Below are 23373 nucleotides of genomic sequence, written 5' to 3'. Positions count from 1 at the left end.
GAAGAGATTGAAGTAGAAAATAAAAGGTATAAGGGAAAGAATAGAATGTTGGCACAGGCAGAAGTATGTGATCTGATGGAAATTAAGAGTAAAATAACTATTTTCCATTGCAACAGCTCTTTATTAATAAAGTGAGCTAGTTAAAGGAAATTAAAGAACGTTCCTAAAACTCAGTACAGATGCTGAAATTCAGCATTAAAAAAAAAAAACAAAACCAAAACCCAAAACCCAGGGAGGTGCAAGTAACTATGTTTGGTCTTTGGGGGAGAGATCGTGTAATTACAATTTGTTTGCCATATCATAAGGGGAACAATCTATGCCTCTCATGTAATAGTTGTAGCAGATGTGTTTGTTGGCTACCCCATAGCCTTCTGCAACCTCCGTTTCCTTTGCCTTCCTGCCATATAGAGGCTGAAAAAAAAATCCTATCATCTTCAACTTACTGATCTTCCTTCCATGTCAATCACTTATGACCCTGTCATGGCTAATAATGTGTCTTCTGGGGTCTTCTGGGGGCCTTTGGGAGGATTTATCCTTTCCCCATGAGAAAGAGATACTCAAGGAGAAGCCCTCTGTCCAGAACCACCCCTGAGACATAGCCATCTTGTAGACATAAGTGCAGGACAGCAGTATGGCAGAGACACCAGACTGAACCCAAATCTTTGAGACGCTGAATCAATGCCAGCAACCACCTATTTCTAGAAGTCTTGTTATGCAAGATACTGTCAGTCAGGTTTTCTATTCTTTGAAGCTGCGAGCATTCCTAATTATCCCTAAAGATGGAGGCCACACTTTAGATAGTAATCTCCTTATCTGAATTCCATCATGATTCTTCTCTAGCAATTTACAGTTTCAAAACGTGAGTAATCATAATAATTCATTTCCCACAGATCAAAATGTTATAGGATGTGGCAAAAATGTAATGAAAAATTGGGGAAGATGAAGACTGAAAAAGACCAGAGTATATTCTTGGTCAGGACTGGCTCAGACCTCAACTTGACCCCCTCTAGCGGTGTGATCTCATCCAAAAAAAAGGATGAGTCATCTACCTCACAGAGTTTTTGTGAGAATTACATGTGATATTTGTAAGTTGCTTACCCCAGTGCCTGGGATATGAAGATGATCATAGCCTGTTTTTATTATATACTCCTGAATTAATTTGCAAAATAAATGTTCAATTTTTATAGTCATCTTTTTGATATCACCTTGCACTTCCCCAGCTTTTCGGGAAATATTTATTCTATGATTACTTCTCAAATATACTCAGTTTTCCTTTTTGACAAAATTCTCATTGGTGCCAGTTTTTTTCTCAGTAGTTATTCCAATCCTTTAGCTTTCATGCACAAACCAAACACTGTACTCCTCTCACCAACTCTCTCCCTCATTCACCTAACTAGGATGAGGCCAAAATCAGCGTAGTGCAAGGGAAGGCGGGGGAAGGGAAGAGCATGGGAATGTCAAAATAACCGGAGACAAGTACCCAGCCCAACACACGTAAAATCAATGTCAGAGAAGTTTCACCCAGCTGGGATAGGGAAATAGTGCTGACCTTAAGGTGGCACTGATGCTCTCATGCATACACACAGAAAGCCCAAACAGAACAAAATAATGGAAAAACAAGAAAGAAGATTCACAAACATGCACGCAACAAAACAAAAAGCAAGCAGAACTTAAGACACTGAAATTGTAAGCTTTGGGTAATAGCAAAAATCTCCTTGCAAGTTTACTAAAGAGTCATTAGTATGATTGTCTTAATGGATAAGAGAAGGGACATGGGGGGATGGAATGGGATGGGAAACGAGACTTAGTTAAGCTACCAATTTTGTCATTTAAGTAGCAGATAACCAGACTTTTCTTTAAAAGGCATGATTTCCCTTTCCTCCAGCCACTTTGATATGGGGAACTGCCAAAATATAATTACCTCCAAGTCTGGGAGAAATGAAAGAATTAGTCATTAGCTAAGTTTCTCCTTTTTTACTTTGGACACAGAAGCATCAGAAAGATAAATCAAACACCCCTTTTAAAAGGGCAAGCTCTAGCTTGAAAAGATTTTTATTGTAGGGTTGAGAGCTTCTTGCACAAACTGATTTAAGGAAGTATTATAAATGGACTAATTAAAGCAAGGGGCCCATAGTTTTGGATCATTCTTTAAAAATACATAAAAGGGGAATTTAAAATTGTCGGTTTGTACAGTGGTATAGACTTCTAAATTTTGCTTAAATAATACACTCTCTACTTGAATCTCGCATAAACCTCAGAACTCAACAGTTCTAAAGGTGGACTCACCTCTAGTCGTCCAATCCTGTCCCCTGTCTCAAAAGTTGGCATCATCATCCACAAAGGTGGAATCCTAGGGGTTATTTTTGATCATTTTTTCCTTTCACCATTTATAGCCAATCAGCCACTGCTTCTTGACAATGACTTTCTCCCGAATCTCTTGTTCCTCCATCACCATTGCTGGTTTATTTATTCAAGCACGTGGTTACCCACCTAGATCATCTCAGCTGGTGTCCTTGCTTCATCTCCACTCTTTCTATTCTACCTACCCAATGCAGTAAGATCTTTAAAGTGGAAATCTGATATATGGCACTCTATGGCTTAAAACGAATCAAGGAATGCCTGTAACAATAAAATAAAGTCTAACTTCCTTAAGAATGTTGGCCAGGTTATCCATAAATCTGACCCCTGTTCATCTCTTCAAATTCATCCCCTATAATATCTTTCTAAGCATGCTATATAATGAAAAAAATGGCAAATCTATAATAAGTGGTTGGTATTATTGTTCCAGTTTTGATGAGTCTTTCACATGTACACAGATATAGAAAGGGATATATAGGTATTTATATACTGGCTTCTTCCTTCAACCCAACCTTTTATTTTCTTGTCTAGATTTCCACTTAAATTTCCACTAGTGTCAATCAAAAATGTCAATCCACTAAATATATACCAGTAAGTCAGCAGGGTAACGAGTGCTAGGAATTTAACTTCTTACAGCAATTACCATCTGTTTACAGCTTGAAAGAACGAAAAATCTGAAAATTATATGCCAAAATACATTATGATAAGAGTCTGAAATGACAAAAGGTTGTGATTAAATGAGATCCTCACATTTCTGTTAATTTTCAATATATTAGGCCTCACTTTGCATACTATATTCAACCTAATTCTTGGAAAGTCAGTTTTCCCCCCAACCATTCTAGATAAAAATGAACAAGTTTCAAATTGTGCATACTCTGCTTTCAAGAGAAGGAGACCTCAAGGCACAGTGAATGTGAATGGATGCCTAAAGGCAACCACTCAGAAAGCTGCTGATTGGGGTACTCAGTTCCCACTAAATAATTCAGAATCTCTAATGGAAATCAGATCCAACGTTTCCTCGGTGGAGGAGCAGCCCTTCTTGGTCACCCAATATTCAGCTAGCTACTCAAGAGCTTCTGAGAACAATAAAGTAAAAGGTAAAAAATATTTTAATGGTGTTCATATTCTCTTGGGTGCTTTCTTGGCATGAAGTTCCCAACTTCCTGACAGCTGCTGCCATTGTGAAGAGACAGAGAGAGCAAAAGAAGGAAATCAATATTTAAATCTGAAACAGCCAGAAAGTTCAATGAGAGGCGCCCGTATTAACTGGTTTGTGTATGTGTTTGGCCTTTCAAAAGCCCCCAGTCTCAAGAAGAGAGAAGACATTTTAAGTAAACAACTCATTAGGAATCACACAGCAAGTATTAGTTAGCCCATGATACACACATTTAATTTAAGGAAGAATATTCATGTGAGATATTGTCTAGAAATCTCAATAACAGAATGAACTGTTGCACAAAGTAATATGCCTATTTCTCTCTCTCTCTCTCTCTCTCTCTCTCTCTTTCTCTCTCCCTCTCTCTCTCTCTCTCAACAGGAAGAGAATATTGATTTCCCAGTCTTGGCCACCAGCCCCACCCCTTCTCACTATAAGCATTGAGATGAATGAGTTTGTGTCTCTAAAAGCACTAAGCAATCTTCAAGAGAGTACCGCTTTATAAATAAAAAAAAGCTTTAGTATTATTGGGTAGAAATGTTAGAGAGAAAGTTGGAGCTCTTATCAAAGGCTGTTGGTGCCCCGACATTTGCTGTCAGCTCTGAAAAAGTGGCTGTGAAACTCATTGTATCCAATCGTGGTTGGCTTGGGGCCCAGCATACAGTGGGATTTCTGGCCAGTGGCCCCGTACAGTGGGACGGCTGGCGCCTGGCCCAGGGATTAGAGAGCTTTCATTTCTTTGTCTCATTGATATTAGTCACAGAATCTCCCTTTTCATGCACAACCCAAACCCGTGCGGGGGCGGGGGGAGAGAGCAGAAGCAGAAATGCTGCAAACTCTGAGCTCTTGTACCCCAGGAATAAGAAGAACATTTCCATTTCCAACTCAGTTATCCAACATCTGCATCTATTTCTTTATGCACATTTAGCAGGAAATGGATAGTTTGGTGTATCCTTGAAAGAAAAATTGCTTTATACGCATAAGTTACTGCAAGTTAGCCTTGGACAAACAAGGTATTCAGTGTCTCCAGGCTTCTTTTGCTTCTCCCTCTCCCTTCCCCTCTCCTTCTCTTTCTCTCTAACGAACAAATGACTATTCTGAAATTTCATCTCAAGGAGCAATTTTGGTAAACATAATTTGTGGGCACATTTCCTTTCATTTCTAGATGTGTGTGTGTGTGCCCTTTGCCAAAAGGTCATATGTAATATATCATTTGTTGACAGGTTTCCTTTGATTCCTTCCTTATGTGTGTGTGTGATTGTGTATTTGTGTGTAGGTGTGTGGTAGATGCTTTGCAGACTATCTGTACTAATATGTCCTAGAGCCACTTTCTCCTTGAGTCTTGGAAAATATTTTGCTGACTTCCATAGGCTAAACTTTGGTCTCAAATAATAATAATCTTGGCTTAAATATTCATGCCCAATGGAAATGAAAGTCATTTCCAAAATAAAACTAGGGCCATGAATTACTGAAAAACAACTGATCTTAAAATAAACCACAGAGCCCCAACATATCTGAACAGGATGACTCAGGCTCACATCCCTTTGCCTGATCCCCCTAAAAAAATCTTCTGATACAAGAAAGGAAATACGAATGTCTGAAGGAGGGTCTCAGCTGAGCGCATGGGCATAACCTTGCTTCTTTTCAGTATATTGCAGAACTGCCATTAGTGAGAAATTTGTTCATCTCAAGTATAAAATATGTACATTTTCTGGAAGTGGTAGAGGGAGTCAGTGAGAGACGGACAGACAGACAGGCAGACAGAAGCGGGGCAGGGAGTGGGGAAAGAACGCTAGACAAGATAGAAATGCCTCTGTGAAAGGCTGTCACCATCTTCATCAGAGGATTATCTATCCTTATGGGTTCCTGATATGCATCAAATGAGAAAATATATGTGAAAGACTTTGTAAAACTTACAGTATTTAAAGAAAGTGGAGTTGCTGTAGCCCTTGAAGATGGCAATATTTAAGAGGGAAAATGAAAAGAAAGATGGATTTTGTTCAGAAAAAAGACACGTTAAGTATGGACTTCCAAATTCCTAAAATTATAATAATAAATATCCAATTATATAATAATATAATATCCAATCCCATACTCAGAATAGCAGGATCTTAGATTACTTGTTCTACTATATTGTAAAGAGAAGAATATGAAGGTCAAGAGCCATTGCTGGCTTATCCAATGTCAGAAAACTAACTAGCAACAGATCAAGGGAATCTGATTCTGCTCATTTTTAACCCAGTATTCTTGAGTCCGCATTCCTTCCAAATGACAACTCACTGTTTCTGTTTTTGTTTTTTTTAAAACAATGAGCTCTGAGAGAGGTGTTGGAGGTGATGGAGCAGTTCATTGCCACACTGTAAACCTGGAAAGTCTTCATGGTGCAGGAGGAACTTGACTGAAGAATAGTGTTTGGGTAAATGCAGTAGAGCAGGGAAGACCTTATCAGTCCAGAAAAATAGCAAGAAACTATGAGGTGTAAAGAAGCATGCTATGTACAGAGGCTGCTGGGGAGAGCTACCCGGCTACAGTAGAAATGGATATTGGAGACGATGAGAAATGAAGCACATTATTAAAGGCCACACTTTAGACGATGTCATTCAAATACATTTTACCTGCACTGTAAAAGTTTGGATTATTGAATCAAAGACTGACAAGTTGACAAGTTCTTAAAGGATTTTCTTTTAGTCTGTCTCCATGCTTTATACATCTGCCAAATTAATCTTCCTAAATACTGCTTGCACCGTGTCAGTCTGTTTCAGACACCGCCACGTCTCTGCAGGGTTGACAATAAAGGCAGACTCAAGATCTGCCCCAAAGTGACCTTCACTCCAATTCAAGTGTGCTCCCAGGTCTGGCCTCTGCTTCAGCCAAAATTGCCCACAAACCATACCCAGCATTTTTTCTGGACTTCATGGGCTTCCCTGGCTAGAATAATTGCCACCTCTGACTTGACTCATAAAACCCATTCTTCAAAACCAGCATAAATTTTTCCATTTCTATTAAGTGTTCTTTAATTTTTCCTGACTTTTGCTGTGCATGCTTTTTCCTCTGAACTGAGGAAACAACCCTTCATTATAAACTCATACACATTTGTCAGTAATGCCATATGTGTAATCTCTTTGAGGACAGGGCACGTGTCTTCACATGTTGCTTTGTCTTTGTGTATCCCCAGCATAAGTGCTGCCTAGATGAGCTGGTGTTGAAGCAGAGTCTGAGGGTTGACTAGTCAGGCACCTACACACTGCAGACATCCTTCTTTGTTGACAATCAACAAAATATCTGTTAATAATGGGGGTTAGCAATCTAATTTGGGAAATGAGCAAAGAAAAACTGATTTCTTAAAATAAAGTGGTTTACGTTTGAGAGTCTTAGGATACAGCTTTTATTTAAGGGAAAGTACATATTTAAAGGACTTGTTACTTCATATTATTTCCTTTACACATGGACCTAGTCCCAGTATAATGCAGTGTCTGCCCCAGATTTTTACGCAGTAATTTTAAAGGTTCTTTATTAGTTTAGTGAATGATGATATCGTGTTTATCAATAACCAAGCAGTGTTCGAGACATTTTAAAAGCTTAGTTTTCTTTGCAAACTTGAGAGGCAGGCACTGTTATTATCCTTATTTTTCCAATGGTAAACCAAGGCACAGGGGGGTTAAATAACTTACCAAAGATCACACAGCCAGTAAGTGAAAGTCCCAGCCTTTGAAACCAGGAAGTCTGACTAGAGTCAATGTCGTTAGCCACTACAGCTAGCTCCCTCATTATTTGATTTTGTAAAAACTTTTCTTGAGGTCCATTTAAGAATTTTAGTTATATACAATAAAATGCACTCATGTTAAGTGTACAGTTTGAAGATTTTTAATAAATGTATATTTCCATGCAACCACCACATCAATAGATTATCTGGTGGTTCTATCAACCTCTCCCAACCTGAACTGCAGTTGCAGGCAACACTGATCTGTTTTTTGTCAATGTAGATTAGGCTAGGTTTTCTAGAATTTTATATAATTTAATCATACAGTATATGCTCACAAGTGTCTGGCTTGTTTTGCTCGGTGTAATGTTTTTGAAGTTAATCCATGTTGTTGCCATGTATCAGTAATTTATTCTCTTATTGCTGAGTAATATCTCATTGAACGGATCTACTACATTTTATTAACACATTCAACAACTGAAGGAATTTCAGTTTGGGGCTATTAAGAATAAAAATGCTATGAACACTTATATACAAAATTTTGTGTGGGATACATATTTTTATTTAACTTGAGTAAATACCTAAGAGTGAAAAGTCTAGATCATATGATAGATGTATTTTTAATTTATTAAATTTATTAACAGCTGCCAAACTGTTTTCCAAACTGGTTGTATCTTTTTATATTACCACCAATGCTTAGCATTGTCAACATTTTTAATTTTAGCTCTTTGAGTAGGTAGGTAGTAGTATCTCATTGGGGTTTGAGTTTGCATTTCCTTGACAGGGCAAACGATGTCAAGCATTTCGTTCTATGCTTACTGGCATTTACATATTTCATTTTGTGATGTGTCTGTTGAGATCTTTTGGCAAGTTTTTATTAGGATGGCTGACATCTGATTATTGAGTTATATGGAATCTTTAATATCCTGGATCACGATCTTTGTCAGACACATGTTTTGAGAAGACAGCTGGCCCTCCTGTATCTGAGGATGTGGAAGCCATGGATACAGAGGGCCAACTGCACTGTGCCTCTTTATATAAGGGACTTGAGCGTGGGTAGGTTTTAGTATCATGGGGGTCATAGAACAAATCTCTCCGGCAAATGTTGAGGGAAAATTGTATTTATTTTCATTGTCAGGATTGCCTCATTATTTTTATGATGGCTTTCAAAGAGCAAAATTTTAATTGTGATGAAGTGCAATTTCTCAGTGTTTTAATAACAGTTCGTGCTATTTATGTCCAATCTATGAAACCTTTGCCTACTCCAGAGTAACGAAGATTTTCTCCTACTATTTATCTAGACATTCTATAGCATTTGCTTTTACATTTAGGTCTATTTGGAGTTAATTTTTCTCTATGGTGTCAAAGTCTATTTCTTTCCATGTGGATATCCAGTTCTTTCAGGACCATTTGTTGGAAAGACCACAAAATCATCAATTCACAAATAGACTCAAATGTATTTTCTCCACTAAAATACATTTGAGTCTATTTGTGAATTGATGATTTTGTTCTTCATTGACCCATAAGTCTATATTTATGCCAGTACTAAACAATAATTTTGATTATTTTTACTCTACAGTAAGACTTGATACCAAGCGGTGTGTCTTCCAAATTTGTTCTTTATTTCTAAGAACATTTTGCCTATTTGATAGACATTTTTCCAAAGAAGATATACAGATGGCCCAGAGGCACATGAAGAAATGCTCAACATCGCTAATTATCAGATAAATGCAAATCAAAACCACAGTGAGATATCACCTCACACTTGTCAAAACGGCTGTCATCAAAAAGTCTACCAATAACAAATGTTGGTGAGGATATGGAGAAAAGGGACGCCCAGTACACCATTGGTGGGATTGTAAATTGGTGCAGCCACTGTGGAGAACAGGATGGAGGTTCCTCAAAAAACTAAAAATAGAACTACCGTATGATCCAGCAATTCCACTGCTGGGTATATATCCAAAGAAAATGAAAACACTAATTTGAAAAGATACATGCGCCCCAATTTTCACAGCAGCATTATTTACAAGATATGGAAGGAACCTAAGAGCCCATTAGCAGATGAATGGATAAAGAAGATGTCACACACACACACACACACACACACACACACACACACACACACACACACTGGAATACTACTCAGTCAAAAAAAAGAATGAAATTCTGCTCTTTGGAACAATGTAGGTGGACCTATGCTTATTGAACTAAGACAGAGAAAGACAAATACTTCATATTATCACATATATGGAATCTAAAAAATAAAACAAAAGAATGTATATAACAAAACAGAAACAGACTCACAGATATAGAGAACAAACTAGTGGTTACCAGTGGAGAGAGTGAGTGAGGGAGGGATGAGATAGGAGTATGGGATTAAGAGGTACAAATTACTATGTATAAGATAAATAAGCAACAAGGACATATTGTACAGCGTGGGGAAATTTAGCTATTATTTTATAATAACTTTAAAAGGAGTATAATCTTCAAAAATACTGTATCAGTATGTTGTACACCTGAAAATAATATAATACCATAAATCAACTATACTTCAAGGAGAAAAGGTTTTTTAATTAAAAATATTTTTTAAATGTTTTGCCTATTTGAGATCCTTTGCACTGCCATAGGAATTTTGGTATCACTTTGTCAATTTCTATAAAAAAGCCTCTTGGGATTGGGTTTGGATGGCATTTAATCTGTAAATAAGTATGGAGAGAATTTCTTCCTAACAATTTAAAAGTTTCAAATCAATGAACATAACAAATCTCTCCCATTTCTTTAGATGTTCTATAAGTTTTATCAGAAATGTTTGTTGTTTTGCAGCGTATAAGCCTTTGACATGTTTTGTTAAATTTATCCCACAAAGTAGTTCATGCTTTTGATATGTACTTTTTAATATTTCATTTTCCAATTGTTCATTGCTAGAATATAGACATAAAATTGATTTTTATAATTTGCATCCAGCTAAAGACACTTTTTAGTTCTAGAAGCTTTTCTGCGCATTCCTGACAATTTTCTATGTACATACCCATGTCATATGAGAATAAAGGCAATTGTACTTCTTCCTTTTCATTATTTTCCTTTCATTTTCTGGCTTTATTTTGCTGATTGAAGTCTCCAATGCAATATCGAATGAAAGTGGTAAGAGTGGTCATTCCTGCCTTGTTCCTAATCTTAGATGGAAAGCATTCACTTTCACCATCAAGTATCACATTAGCTGGAGGCTTTCTGCAGATATGTCTTATCAGAACAACGATAATCATTTATATTCTTAAGTTGCTGAGAATTGTTACCATGAATGGGTGTTGAATTTTTTCAAATGCTGTTCCTGTATATTTAATGTGTTCCTTTTGTTTCTCTAGTTAATCTGTTAAAATGGTGAATTCTATTGTTTGATTTTCACATGTAAAACCAAACTTGCATTCCAGGGATAATCATACAATTTATGTACAGTATTATATTTTTTTCTACATTACTAGTATTGATTTGATGATATTCGTTACGGACTTCTGCATCCATGCTCATGATGGATATTGGTCTGTAGATTTTATTTTCTTGTAACGTGTGATCAATCTCCTTTGTGTGTTTCAGGCTGGATTTTCTGGAAGAGTCTGGGGGAGGCCACTGCCCAAGCCCTGCTCCTCAGCTTTGCCAGTTTAGAACCTTGATTTTTAGCAGTTCCTTATAAGAAAGACAAGATTGAGGGGCTTGAGTCAAGCTACTTAGATTCATAAGAGACTGAGTGATAAAGTGCACATTTATAAAATTTCATGGAGAAATTCTAGCAGGCATTGTGGGTTGCTTCCCAAATCCTTTCCACCTTTTCCTTTTGCTGGCAGAGTCTATGGCTGTGTGGCTAGGGGTCTATTCTCCACTGGGGTTTGGGCTTTCTTTATTTTAAGCCACATATGCCTGAAGCTCCCTGACCCCATATTGAAGAGAACTGGTTCACAAATTGGAGATGCAGAGTCAAAAGATGGAAAGAGGGCTTCCCTGGTGGCTCAGTGGTTGAGAGTCCGCCTGCCAATGCAGGGGACATGGGTTCGTGCCCCGCTCCGGGAAGATCCCACATGCCCCAGAACGGCTGGGCCCGTGAGCCATGGCCGTTGGGCCTGTGCGTCCGGAGCCTGTGCTCCGCAACGGGAGAGGCCACAGCAGTGAGAGGCCCGCGTACCGCAAAACAAAGAAACAAACAAAAACAAAGAAACAAACAAAAAAAAAGATGGAAAGACCTGGGTCCTTGAAGACTTTAAAACACTGTCTACCAACCTGTGTTGTTTGTGAGATAAATTCCTGAATTACTTAAGCCCTTCTTAGTTGAGTTTTCTGTTTTCTTATCAAAAAACAGCAAAATCATTTAAAAAATTACCTGAAATTGAAGTAAGTTTTGTAATATAGTTGCAGGGAACAAAAAATAAAAGGTTTTAAAAAAAATTCCCTTTCAACTATTCCAGAGAGAGGATGAAAAGTGTATTCATGGGACTTCTGTCAAACTGAGGGCATGATGAATTGTCCTTTTGCCTTCTAGCCATATTGAAGAACTCGGGGTGGTAATCAAGAATCCAAACATCCTGCCAAGCAGGCAATCCAGGAGACCTGCTGGCCAATTTTTCAGCAGGTTCCTTCACATTTTTTAACTTCATGCTGATCACACTTCTTGAACTTGTCACTGCAGAATCAGCGGCCTCATTTTCAAAACACCCTTAGGACATGTTATGATTTCTATGACTTCAAATCATCTTGCATTTAGTTATATCTTAGCCTGGTAACACCCATGCAGGGGGCTCATTAATTACCCCTGGAGAGGCTGGGAACTGGCATGAGCAAACCAAGGTGACTGCTGACAGGCGCTTTTGGGGACAGAGAAAGTATGAAAGGGTAAGTTTGGGGTTAGTTATTCTTCACAAGAAACAGGGACATGCGGAAAATGTCTGGACAGTGGATTACTGCTGTAGCCTCCTAACTGGGATCTCTGCTTCCACCTTTGCCCTCATGTGGTCCATTCAACACAGCAGAGAGACCCTGTTGGACCAGAGTCCTGTTCTGCCACTCTTCACGGCTCCCCACCTCGTTCAGAATAAAAGTGGAATTCCCGTGTCCTTGCGGTGGACACAGGCCTTGCATGATCTGGCCTGTTACTTTCCTCACCTCCATGCACTACGTTCCTGCCCCAGTGACCTTCCCACGGGTCCTCTATCACATCCGGCAAAGTCAGACCTTTGAATTTGCTGACCTTTGTCTGGAGGTCCTTCTCCCCAATATTTGCTTAGTCAGCTCCCTTACCTCTTTTAAGTCTTCACTCACATTTCTCCCCAGAAAGTTTTTCTTCCCCCAAATTGATGATTTCATCTTCCTTCACGGTCTTTTTTTCCATGGCACTTATCACATCCTTAAAAAAATTTAATTCCTTAATTAATTTCATTTGCCTGTTTATTTATATAAACAAAAATGTAAGCTGTATGAGAGTAGGGATTTTCATCTGTTTCTGTCCATGGCTCAATTCACTCAAAAACTTAAGTGCTCAGAGAATGTCAGCTAAATAAATGAAATGACTTGAAATCTTAGATCAACAGACCCATGACTGTGACACAGGAAGGAGTTTGGATTTGAAGTTGCACATTTTAGAGTGCATTAGAAAACATCTTCTTAAACTTTGGTGTACGTGCTGGGCTAATATCAATCTCATAGACTTCCATTTCTTAAAAAGAAACTCTCTTTAATCTTCCTTTATATTTTTAAAATACAGTGGTTAAAAATGGTAATTATGGCCCCATCCAGTCATTATAATCTCTAATTAAGAGCCTGGGAAGCATGGTGGTGATGATCGTAGAACAATGTGAGTGTACATAATGCCAGAGAGCTGTACACTTAAAAATCATTGCATATTTTACCACAATAAAAAAGTAAAAATAAATAAAATTTTTTTAATTAAAAAATGCAATGGTTAATAGTGTTTGTCAGGGTTTCTCAATGTCAGCTCTATTAACATTTCAGGCCAAATAATTCTTTGCTGTGGGAGCTGTCCTGTGCATTGTAGGATGTTTAGCAGCATCCCTGGCCTCTACTCACTACATACCAGTAACAACCCCTCCCCTAAGCTGTGACAACCAAAAATGTCTCCAGTCATTGCCAAATGTTCACTTGAAGGCAAAATTGCTCCTGGTTGAGAACCACTCATGTAAATAATTTTCATATGTTCCTATTTGAATAAAGGGTTATATTTTTCATATAACATGTAATGGAGTGGAAATCGTGGGGATCTCATGCTTACTTTATCAACCCTATAGATAAACACCATAATAACTGGTAGCAACATGTTACATTTGTAGATGTTAAGATAATGTTTAAGAATGTAGAGAAAATGGATAACTCCTTGTTTAATAGCCTGGAAATTTCACCCCTATGGAGGGAGAGTGAATATGGAGAAGTCTCTTTCAGTAAAGGGTCTGGGAAAAATAATAATAAAAAGTAATAATGTCCATTCCTCCACAATTTATACAGGTAAAATCAGATTAAAACAAACATTGCTGTATTTCATTGGGTAAATGGGATCACAAAAGGGAAACAGGCAACAGGAAGTCTGTGTGTAGAAGGAAGATAGTTCCTTAGTCATTTATTTCATTTGAGGATGGTGTGTGGCAGGTGTATGGAGAGTTTGGTTATGGGGACAGACTAGAGGTGTGTAAGTGAATTTCTGATGCCTCTGCTTTTGAAAAAATGGATGGATTGATTGACTGATTCAAAGCACTGCTTGTAGAAACAGCTCTTCGTCCCCAGCCAGTTCCTCCATGGTACACTTGTCTACATAGCCGTCAGAGTCCCTAAGTCTCTAAGAAGTACTTCCCACAAAACAATGCTTCTTATTTTGGGGTTTAGCTTGAGTTCAAAGTACATGTAAATTTTAAGAGTTATATAAGGCACTTAGGCCATCATCAAAAAATCTACAAACAATAAATGCTGGAGAAGGTGTGGAGAAAAGGGAACCCTCCTACACTGTTGGTGGGAATGTAAATTGGTGCAGCCTCTATGGAGAACAGTATGGTGGTTCCTCAAGAAACTAAAAATAGAACTACTGTATGACCGTGCAATCCCCCTCCTGGGCAAATGCCCAGAGAAAACCATAATCCAAAAAGATACATGCACCCCAGTGTTCATTGCAGCACTATTTACAATAGCCAGGACATGGAAGCAACCTAAGTGTCCATCGACAGATGAATGGATAAAGAAGATGTGGCACATATATACAATGGAATATTACTCGGCAATAAAGTTATGAAATAGTGCCATTTGCAGAGACGTGGATAGACCTAGAGACTGTCATACAGAGTGAAGTAAGTCAGGAAGAGGAAAACAAATATGGTATACTAACGCTTATATGTGGAATCTAGAAAAATGGTACAGATGAACTTATTTGCAAAGCAGAAATAGAGACACAGATGTAGAGAACAAACTTATGGAAACCAAGCAGGGAGGGGGGTGGAATGAATTGGGAGATGGGGATTGACATATACACACTACTATGTATAAAATAGATAACTAATGAGAACCTACTGTAGAGCACAGGGAAGTCTGCTCAATGCTCTGTGGTGACCTAAATGGGAAGGAAATCTAAAAAAGAGGGGGGTTATATATATATATATATAAATAAATAATTCACTTTGCTGTGCAGCAGAAACTAACACAACATTGTAAAGCAACTCCAATAAAAATTAATAAAAAAAGAGTTATATAAGGCACTTAGTAGATATTTATCAAACTGAATTAAAAGGATGTTACCTCAGAACTACAGGAAATGGAAGTATATTTTGCAACCACATTTGGGGTGGGCGCCATCAAATGATAAGCTGAAAGGAAGTAAAAGCAGCAAGACAAAGAGCAGGAAAAAACGGATGAGCGGAGGAGAACCTCAAAATTTCCTTTTTGAGAATGTTTGGGCAAATTTGTTTTATACTTAATCATTTTTGTGCAATACTTTCATCTATATCACAGATACTCATCTATGTGTTACTTAAACAATCCTAGGAATATTATCTTAGCTTCTTTCCTCATTCGAAGAAAAATGTAATTCCAGAAAGACACAGAATTCCAGCCTCTGAGTTTTACAAACCTCGGAGTTTGAGCTACGTTCGTTAACCCCCTAAATTCTTGGGTGTCAAAGGCATGTCACTAAATAGGTCACTAAATGCACCAGGGAAGCCAGAAAAGGAAAGAGCCCCCTAAAGGAAAGCGGCATTTAATTGGGAACTTTCAAACATCTGTCACTCTGTGACAAGCGCAAAAAAGTCCTTTGCACATGTGGTGACGCGCAGGTGGGATGGGACTGACAGCTGAAGTGACTGAAGCTGTGCGGGGCGAGGGCGATAGGCGTGGGGACAAATGAGAGCCTGGTCTTGAAGACTGCTTTTCCACCCTGAATATCATTTAAAAAGAATCGCCGGGGGCCCAAACTGTACTTTAAGATGCCATCAATCGTCCATTTAAGATGCGCTACTTGATAAACTGGGGTGCGCACCCACCTAAAAGAGAGATCATGCACAAAGTTTGGGAAAGAGATATTGCATCTGTCTCTGCTAAAAACGAAACAGGGTTTCATCCTCTGGCCTCTGGGTTCAAATCCGCGTGCTGGCGCGAGTGGGGAGATACTGCCCCTGGTGAACCCTGCTTTTAATAAGTTTCCCAATCAGCTCTCGAGGGAAAGGCGCGCCGCCCCCCCCCCCCCTCGCCCAGCCCTCGTATTCTCCCTGCCAGCTCCTCTCCTCCCTCCCATTCTCCATTTCCCTTCCGTCCCCTCCCCGGCAGGGCGTGCTCCACTCCGAGGCAGGATCCGTCTGGTTCCCCGCCTTCCAGTCCGAAAATCCCGCCAAGGGAGCCGCAGAGCACAGGAAAAGCCAAAGTGGGGAGAGGGGAAGAAAGAGACCAGTGAGCCACCGTGCGTGCCGGCGGCGGGGAACAGGCGCGGCCGCGAGCAGCAGTGACTCGGGTACCTGGACTCCGGGCAGAAAGCCTCGCCCCGACCAACAAAGGCAGCCTGAGCGCACGCGGCACGTTTGCAACTCCGAGTAAGTGGAAGGGACTGCGCGGTTCCTCCGAGGGCTCTCCGATCGACTTCCCCTTCATCCTCCGCCACTTTTCTGGGTGCCCGCGGATGATCGTGGTAGGAGTGGGAGAGGGGCTGCTGGTGTCTTTGCTGGTGCGGCTGCTTTCAAAACTGATTTGCTCCAGAGGCATATTTTGGGGGCGTCTGGTCAGGGTGCCCATAGATGGGTGGAAGGAAAGAAGCTTTTGTGATGTTATGTGCGCATTTGGACTGTGTTCCTGCTTCCAGCGGAATGGAGAACACGCAGGGGCTTTTTTGCTCTTTGTAAAACCTGAGTTAGTAGGTGTGTCTGTGGCTGGGTAGAGAAGAGAGAGAAAGGCAGCCTGAGCAAGCAGGGCTCATTTTCCCATCCTTCCCCTGCTTCCCGGATTGCCCCAGGGCTTGCCAGCTGATGCGTCTTAGCTGGCATTTCTAGGTACCAAGTGGGGGCTTGTGCCTCCCAGTGCCAGCTGACCTTGCGGGTCCCTCGCAGAGCATCCGGGCACTCCTTGTCCTGCCTGCCAGCCCAGGAAAGGTTCTAGAAATGGTTACGTCCAAAGTTTAAAAGACACACCTTGAATCCCATTTCTCATTTGAATAATTTTAAGAACTGCCCTGTACAGAGACACTTGAACTTTTTATTTCACCCACATAAAGCTAGGGTATATTAATTACCAATCTGCTAGATTCTTAGTTTCTGAGTTGATGTTTCTAATAAGTTAAAATATTTTAAAAGAGAGGAATGTATTTAACTCCTTCCCTTCTCTACTTAACACACAGAACATAAAACTTGCTCTCTCTTCAACACACACACATCTTTTTCTTTAACAGAACACGCAGGAACACCAGAACACACACAGAGTTTATCTACACTCCTGTTAACTCACCCCTACCTCTGTTAACAGCTGCTCTGTAAGTCTGGGGGATACATTGAAAAAGTAGGAGTGGCATGTGGTGGGGGGAGGTGATGGTTGGGGAGAATGAACAATTTGAGAGAAATCAAAGTTCCAGCCTTTTGGCGTCTTTTGTTTTCATCTGGAGGGTTATTAAGGCATTTTGCTTTAACAACTTGAGAAAGGTGACCTACGGGTGTGTGTGTTGGAGGGAAGGGCCTGGGAGGAGGTCCAGGAACTATCAAGAGGAGCTTTCGAACTAATAACATAACGAAGCAATTTCATGATCTCAGGCAAATGTGGAGTTGACGAAACAGCAAAGCCCTTTTCAACCCCTTGATCATCTGGGGATGAACTGATATTTGAAATATTGAAAGGTAATGGGAGTGAAACAAAAGAGGTGTCTCCCAGCGTAGAAAATAAAGCTTCTATTTTCAATTTCATTATGTTCCTTTTTAAGTAAATTATGCATTCTAAAGACCAAATCATTAAAAAAAAATTATAGTCCAGTTAAATTCTAAGAAAATTGGAGTGGTATTTTCTTTTTTCCTCCCTTTGGGACATGAGTTATTTTAGAGTGGCAATATTTGTACTTTCTCATTTAAATTAGAGGATGAGCTTTTGAAAAATTATGTTGTGAAAAAACCCTCTAATACCATTATTTTGTGCTTTAAGAAAGTTTGGTGCTTTTAATTCTCTAATCGTATTTTAAATCTGTAGAAGTTGATCTTTCCTCTCCTCCTGTTCCCAGGCCTCTTCTAGGACTTTTTTTTTTTTTATCATTTAGGGAAAGGCCTCTATAAGGAACACCCACCTGAAGCCATACTTAACGCATTAGGTGCTGTGTTCCAGATGTTTGCTTGTCCGTACAAAGGTATTGTATTTTCAAAGCTAGAGTGTGAGACAAAAGAAACTACAGTTAATATGTGACTTTTTATTTTCTGACTTTTCGATGGGGTATTATATAGAATGAGGATGATAACATATATTTAAAATATTTATAGTACAATATATTATGTTTATAATACATAACTTTGTGGTTTCCTGGACCTCTTTTCATGGTATTGGGTGTAATAAATTTACTGATTTATTGAAAATTTCCATGTATCTATTCAGTCTTCACATATAGCAATATGTGGCAGAACCCACATTTTTTAATGAAACTTTTTGATGTTTTTACTCTAGAAAAGCTAGTGGCCTGGTTTGAATTTTCACAGAACCTGATCATTGGAAATAACTTGAGAGAAATAAGGTCCCCAAATAATTTAATCACTTTTATCAATAAAATCAATCCTAGAAATTAAGTATTTTGGGTTTAAATATTTTTTTCCTTTTGAAGATACTCTTGCTTTCTTATTTAAATGACATTCTCATGTGAATTCTGATCATATTCTTATTTGCCATGTGGTATTTTATTACTATTCAAAATCTTCTCGGGAGACTGAGTTTGGGTGGCTTGTTCGAAATGGTGTATTAGTTAATGGTGGATTGAGGGCCGGTAGTTAGAATTCAGATTATAAATTCCAGTTCTCCCAACACTTACACTTTTTAATATTGTGACATAGTGAATAGGATGGCTGTCCTTGACTTCTCTCCTAAAGGTAATGCCCAAACTGAGACCACCCAGGGTGATCAGGGAGCAAGCTGGTTTACACCTGAGTGCAGGTCAGTCCAGTTTAAAGAGATGCTCATCTTTAAGCATCAGGTGAGTCAGGCCTCCCAACAGCCCTTGTTTGGATGCTGAGTGGAGCTTCTCTAAGGGTGATGAATGTTGTCTCTTTTGGCTGCAGTTCTAATGAATAATCAGAGAACTTTTGTTTCCTTTTGACACAAAACCATGTCATTGCCCTGGGGTAAAATAATATTCAGATATGGCGCTTCTCTTTACAAGCTGGGCCAGCTTTTTTCCTTCCAGAGTCAATTGGCTTGAGTGGAATTTGGGCCACAGCCTCACTTTGGAAAGTTCTCCATTCTTGATGTTTATGGCCCATTCAATTTTCCATCCACTGGGCGATTTTTCCATGCACTTCTTCCCAGTCTCGTATGTGGAATCGTTTTCCACATGGCATAGGTGTCATACGATCTTTCTAGATTGTCAAATATAACAAGCCTTTTGTTCCTATTTTAGTATTTGGTAAATGACAAGTTAAGATTTCTGTGGTTTAGAAGGATAACCATAATGTAACGTTATCAGAGGGCATTATAATTACGGTAATATTGCAGATTTGATTATGTAGATCACATTCACCACAAATCCCTATTTCTTCATAGTAAGCAGGGAATACAGTGAATAGTTCATGCTTAAGATATTTTGAGAAATAACTTAATTTTTTCTACTGGGCTTTATTTTGGAGCCATTTCTTCATAGTAGGCTTAAGATAAAGTGATATTTCAAATAAAAACATCATCATAATGAGTTTCCTAAAAGCAGAGTTCTTAGATTCTGAAACTTCATAGTTAGTGAAAAAAAATCTATTGCTACATATTAATCTTGAATGAAGTAAGTCATAGTAACTGACACTTGGGCTCTTAATTCTAAGAATTGTGCTTATTAAAAACCAAAACATCATTGTAAGGCAAAAATAGCATTCTGTATCTCTCACCTTTTATTCCCACTTCTTCCACTTTTCATACTGAGATATGAGATGACTGTTCTTCAATGAAATCACAGACATGGAGGGAACGATAGCAAGTCCTCTACCTTCAGCTGTGGAATTTGGGTGAAACTGGATGAGTCTGAGATCAACGGCGCCAAGGGAGGGTTTTCCCAGGCAAATCCTCCCTCTAGGTGGCGCTCTAATTCCCCCCTCCACCCACCCTTCCGGGGACTTCAGTTCCTCCTTTCCCAGCAGCGCCAACACTGGAAAAGCACATCGTTTACCTCTGGGAATTACTCACTTTTACCACCAGCTCCACCCCACCCAGACCATGCACCCCTACAAGGCAGGGACTCTCTCATTCCTCTCCAGAACCCTAGCATATCTAGAGTGAGACCATTGAAATGCCCAATGAATATCTGATGAATGAGTGAAAAAATAAGTAAATGACTCTGAATACCATTTTCTCTGCTCTTCCTCATGTTCCAATGACCTTGACTGCTTTCTATACTCAATCCCTCTATACATCACCTGGTACCAATTTCCTGTTTAAACCCAAGCACCCCATTCTCAACCTTGAACCTCTAGAAGAAGGCTCTCCTGTCTTTTCCTCTACCTCCTTTATTGCAAACGTCATATAGGTCTGCCAGTTCTCTGGAGCGTCTTCCTAATCATATTTCACCTTGTTCGTTTTAAGGCTCTCGACCTTGCATGGTCTCTGACTCACCTGCATAAAGGAGAAGGAAACCTTACCTCTTCTTTAACAAACTGTGTTACTCAAAGCCTTAAGACTGAACACTTGGGACATTATTTTCATCATAACTTCGTTGTGGCTACAGGCCTTTGCTTTTCAGAACTAATAACATTTATTTTCTCATCATATTTTCATAACAATTCTACTTAGGTAGGCTGAACAGGATTTTTTTTTAATTGATAAGGATACAAATTCAAAGAGGTTAAGATGACCCCATTATTTAATACAAGAATCTTGACGATCTTAAAAGATCTTAAAATTCCTAGTTTGGATATTTTTTTCTCCTCTATAATATAATGCCATATCTTCCTCTGACTAATTAATTTTCTTTCTCAGTTGCCTCTCATGTCAAACCTAAACTTCAGTGTATGTAGAGTAAGCGGCCAAATCACCCAGCGTAGCGGTTTCCTTTCTTCGGTGTTTATCAGAATAACTCATGTCTTAGCATCCAGATGCCTGGAGCCCATCCCCAGAGATTCTGATTTGAGAGGTGGAGTCAAGGAAGATGGACATGTGACAGGGCACCTGGATGCAGGTGATGTATTAGAAACATTAGCTGTAATGCTCCAATATTTGAGCTCTAAGTTTAAAGAAATCAAGGTAAACCACAACTACGCTTCTTACTAGCTGTGCGACCATTAGCAAATATCGTGGTCTTTCTTGCTTCAATTTCCTTATCCCTAAGATGACAGCACTAATACCTAGGAAGGATTGACATGAATATTAATCTAGAAAATGAGTGTGAAGGACAGAACCCAGAGTCTGACTGCTACGGAGTATTTGATGAGGACAATGGAAATGCTGGTTAGGGGATGCAGCCCTGCCCACCCGCCCCCCATGAAAGTCCACCCTTGCTTTCCCTCCCCCACTGCTTTATTTCTCATGTCCAGCTGGCATGAGAAAACAAACAAACAGAAACCTAGGTGAGACTTTCTTCTTCTTGAAATGCTTCTGCCCTCTCTAGTCTCAGACTGTTCTCTCTCAATGCCCTCCTGAAAAGAAACACACGGAACATGTGATCATGCCCCAGGCCCCAGGGAATTTGACATGTAAGGTCCCCGAATCAGACTGTTGACCTTGGCCTTTCCTACAGTGTCTAGGAAAGCATTTCGCCTACAGGGCACTCCCAAGCCAAGGTGCAGCCATCTCATTGCTGATGTTGGTGACACCCATAGCCATGTGCTGTGGCCCTGCTGCCATCATGGAGCCGTCAGCTCAGAGGAAAGAGTTCAGGTTTGGATTCAGGAGCCTGCATTTATCTCATCGCAGTCCTGCCGGATGCTGAGTATGTCCCTGTATCTCCTGGAACCTCAGGGTTTTCATCTGTAAGCCGGTGATGATGTTGATGATGGTGGTGTTGAGGGTGATGGTACGATAGATGCTTTGCCTACCTCACGGGCTGGTGGTAAAGGTAAATCGTAACAATGCACCGTTTATAAACTGTAAACTGCTACACTAAACATAAGCTACTGTTAATGAAATCAGTGGGGCCAGTTCTGCCTGTCTCTTTCCCCAGTTCTGCTGCTTGTCGTTATCATTTTCTCAGGACCCCTAGAGATTGCCTAAGATGCTGAAAGGTAAGTTTGACCAGATGAAGCGAGTAGGAGGAAAGATGTGTGACAGGTGTGAAGAAAAGGAAGTCGGGGTCAGAGTGAAAAAAAAAAGTGAGTAGACAATTCTAAAAAAGGTTAAACTAAAATGGTTATGAATTGTTTTACTAAATATTATGTTATAGGGCTTCCTAAGAGTTGTAAAGGATGCATACCAAAAATTTCAATCGGTTATTCTCACAATTTAGTGAGAATAGGTTTTTACAGTTGATTAGCAGCACTTTGTTTATACTATAGCTGTGCTTCTCACACTTCAATGTGCTTGTCAGTCACCTAGAGATCTTGCTAAAATGCGATTCTGATTCAGTAGGTCTCTGGTGGACTCTCAGGGTCTGCCTTTCTAACAAGCTCCCTGGCGATAGCAGCTGCTGGTCTGGGGACCTCACTTTGAGTGACCAGTCTCTAGTGTTTAGTTCCATAAATTGGGAGAGCAGGCAAGAAATCAGAACTCTCTAATCATGACATGCATAGCTTAAAACACACAACGAAGGTCATTGACGATAACACTTCCTACTATGTGCTTGCAAAAGCTGATCACTCCTGTATCTTCACGTGCGAGTCATATTTACAATGTTGGATTATTTATAAAAGAAATTTGCAGTCACCATCCGAATTGCTATGGACTTGACTGAGCCCCTTAAGAATACAAGGCCCTTTGTCAGGTGTGATCTCAGGCCTCTCACCAGTGCTTCTTCTGGAGCCTTCCCCTGCGAGGGTGTAAGTGATAGTAACAGTGTTTAGGAAACTTCATTCTTACGATGAGAAAGATGTAACTTAATACGCTTTCTGAATGCTAGAGTATTCTCTTATTTAAGGTTTGAACATCTGTTTTTCCCTTGGATGTGCCTTTCCACACCATAAGGGAAGTAGAGCAGGGATCATCCATCTGTGTGGCTTCCTGGGAGATGCTGGGCTGCCTAAGGAAGGAGCCAAGGACTCTTGCCTCAGAGTCCAGATTCAATCAATACGGAACATATCTCAGTAACAATCTTAGGGAACAGAGAAAGTCTCCACTCAGGATAAAACAAATGGAGACCATGTAAAACTTTAAAATAATGTTTTCATAATGGCCTTCCTTATTTGCTAATAATATGGCCTGTTCTAAACCTGCCCATGGGATTATTGCTCCCCATAGCAGAGAATCATTGCTGAAGCTGTAACACATAGTGGCCTTCATTTCTGAGCATTAGAACATCCAAAGGCTTCCACTGGGCATCTTCCAGTTGGCC

General features: G+C 39.7%; 1 protein-coding gene across 2 annotated transcripts in view; it reads left to right on the top strand.

The window, feature by feature from the left end:
* The first annotated feature begins 15739 nt into the window (after window positions 1-15739).
* Window positions 15740-23373, top strand: part of PTN (pleiotrophin) — a 94142-nt gene continuing 86508 nt past the window's right edge. For both annotated transcript variants that reach the window (XM_029233843.1, XM_029233842.1), the window contains exon 1: window positions 15740-16273. The gene's annotated coding sequence lies outside the window, so the exon portion shown is untranslated. The remainder of the gene's footprint in view (window positions 16274-23373) is intronic.

Source organism: Monodon monoceros, unplaced genomic scaffold (genome assembly GCF_005190385.1).
Source record: "Monodon monoceros isolate NGI ecotype Baffin Bay Population unplaced genomic scaffold, NGI_Narwhal_1 Super_Scaffold_2, whole genome shotgun sequence".
Lineage (NCBI taxonomy): Eukaryota > Metazoa > Chordata > Mammalia > Artiodactyla > Monodontidae > Monodon > Monodon monoceros.
This window is presented reverse-complemented; position numbering and strand designations above follow the sequence as displayed.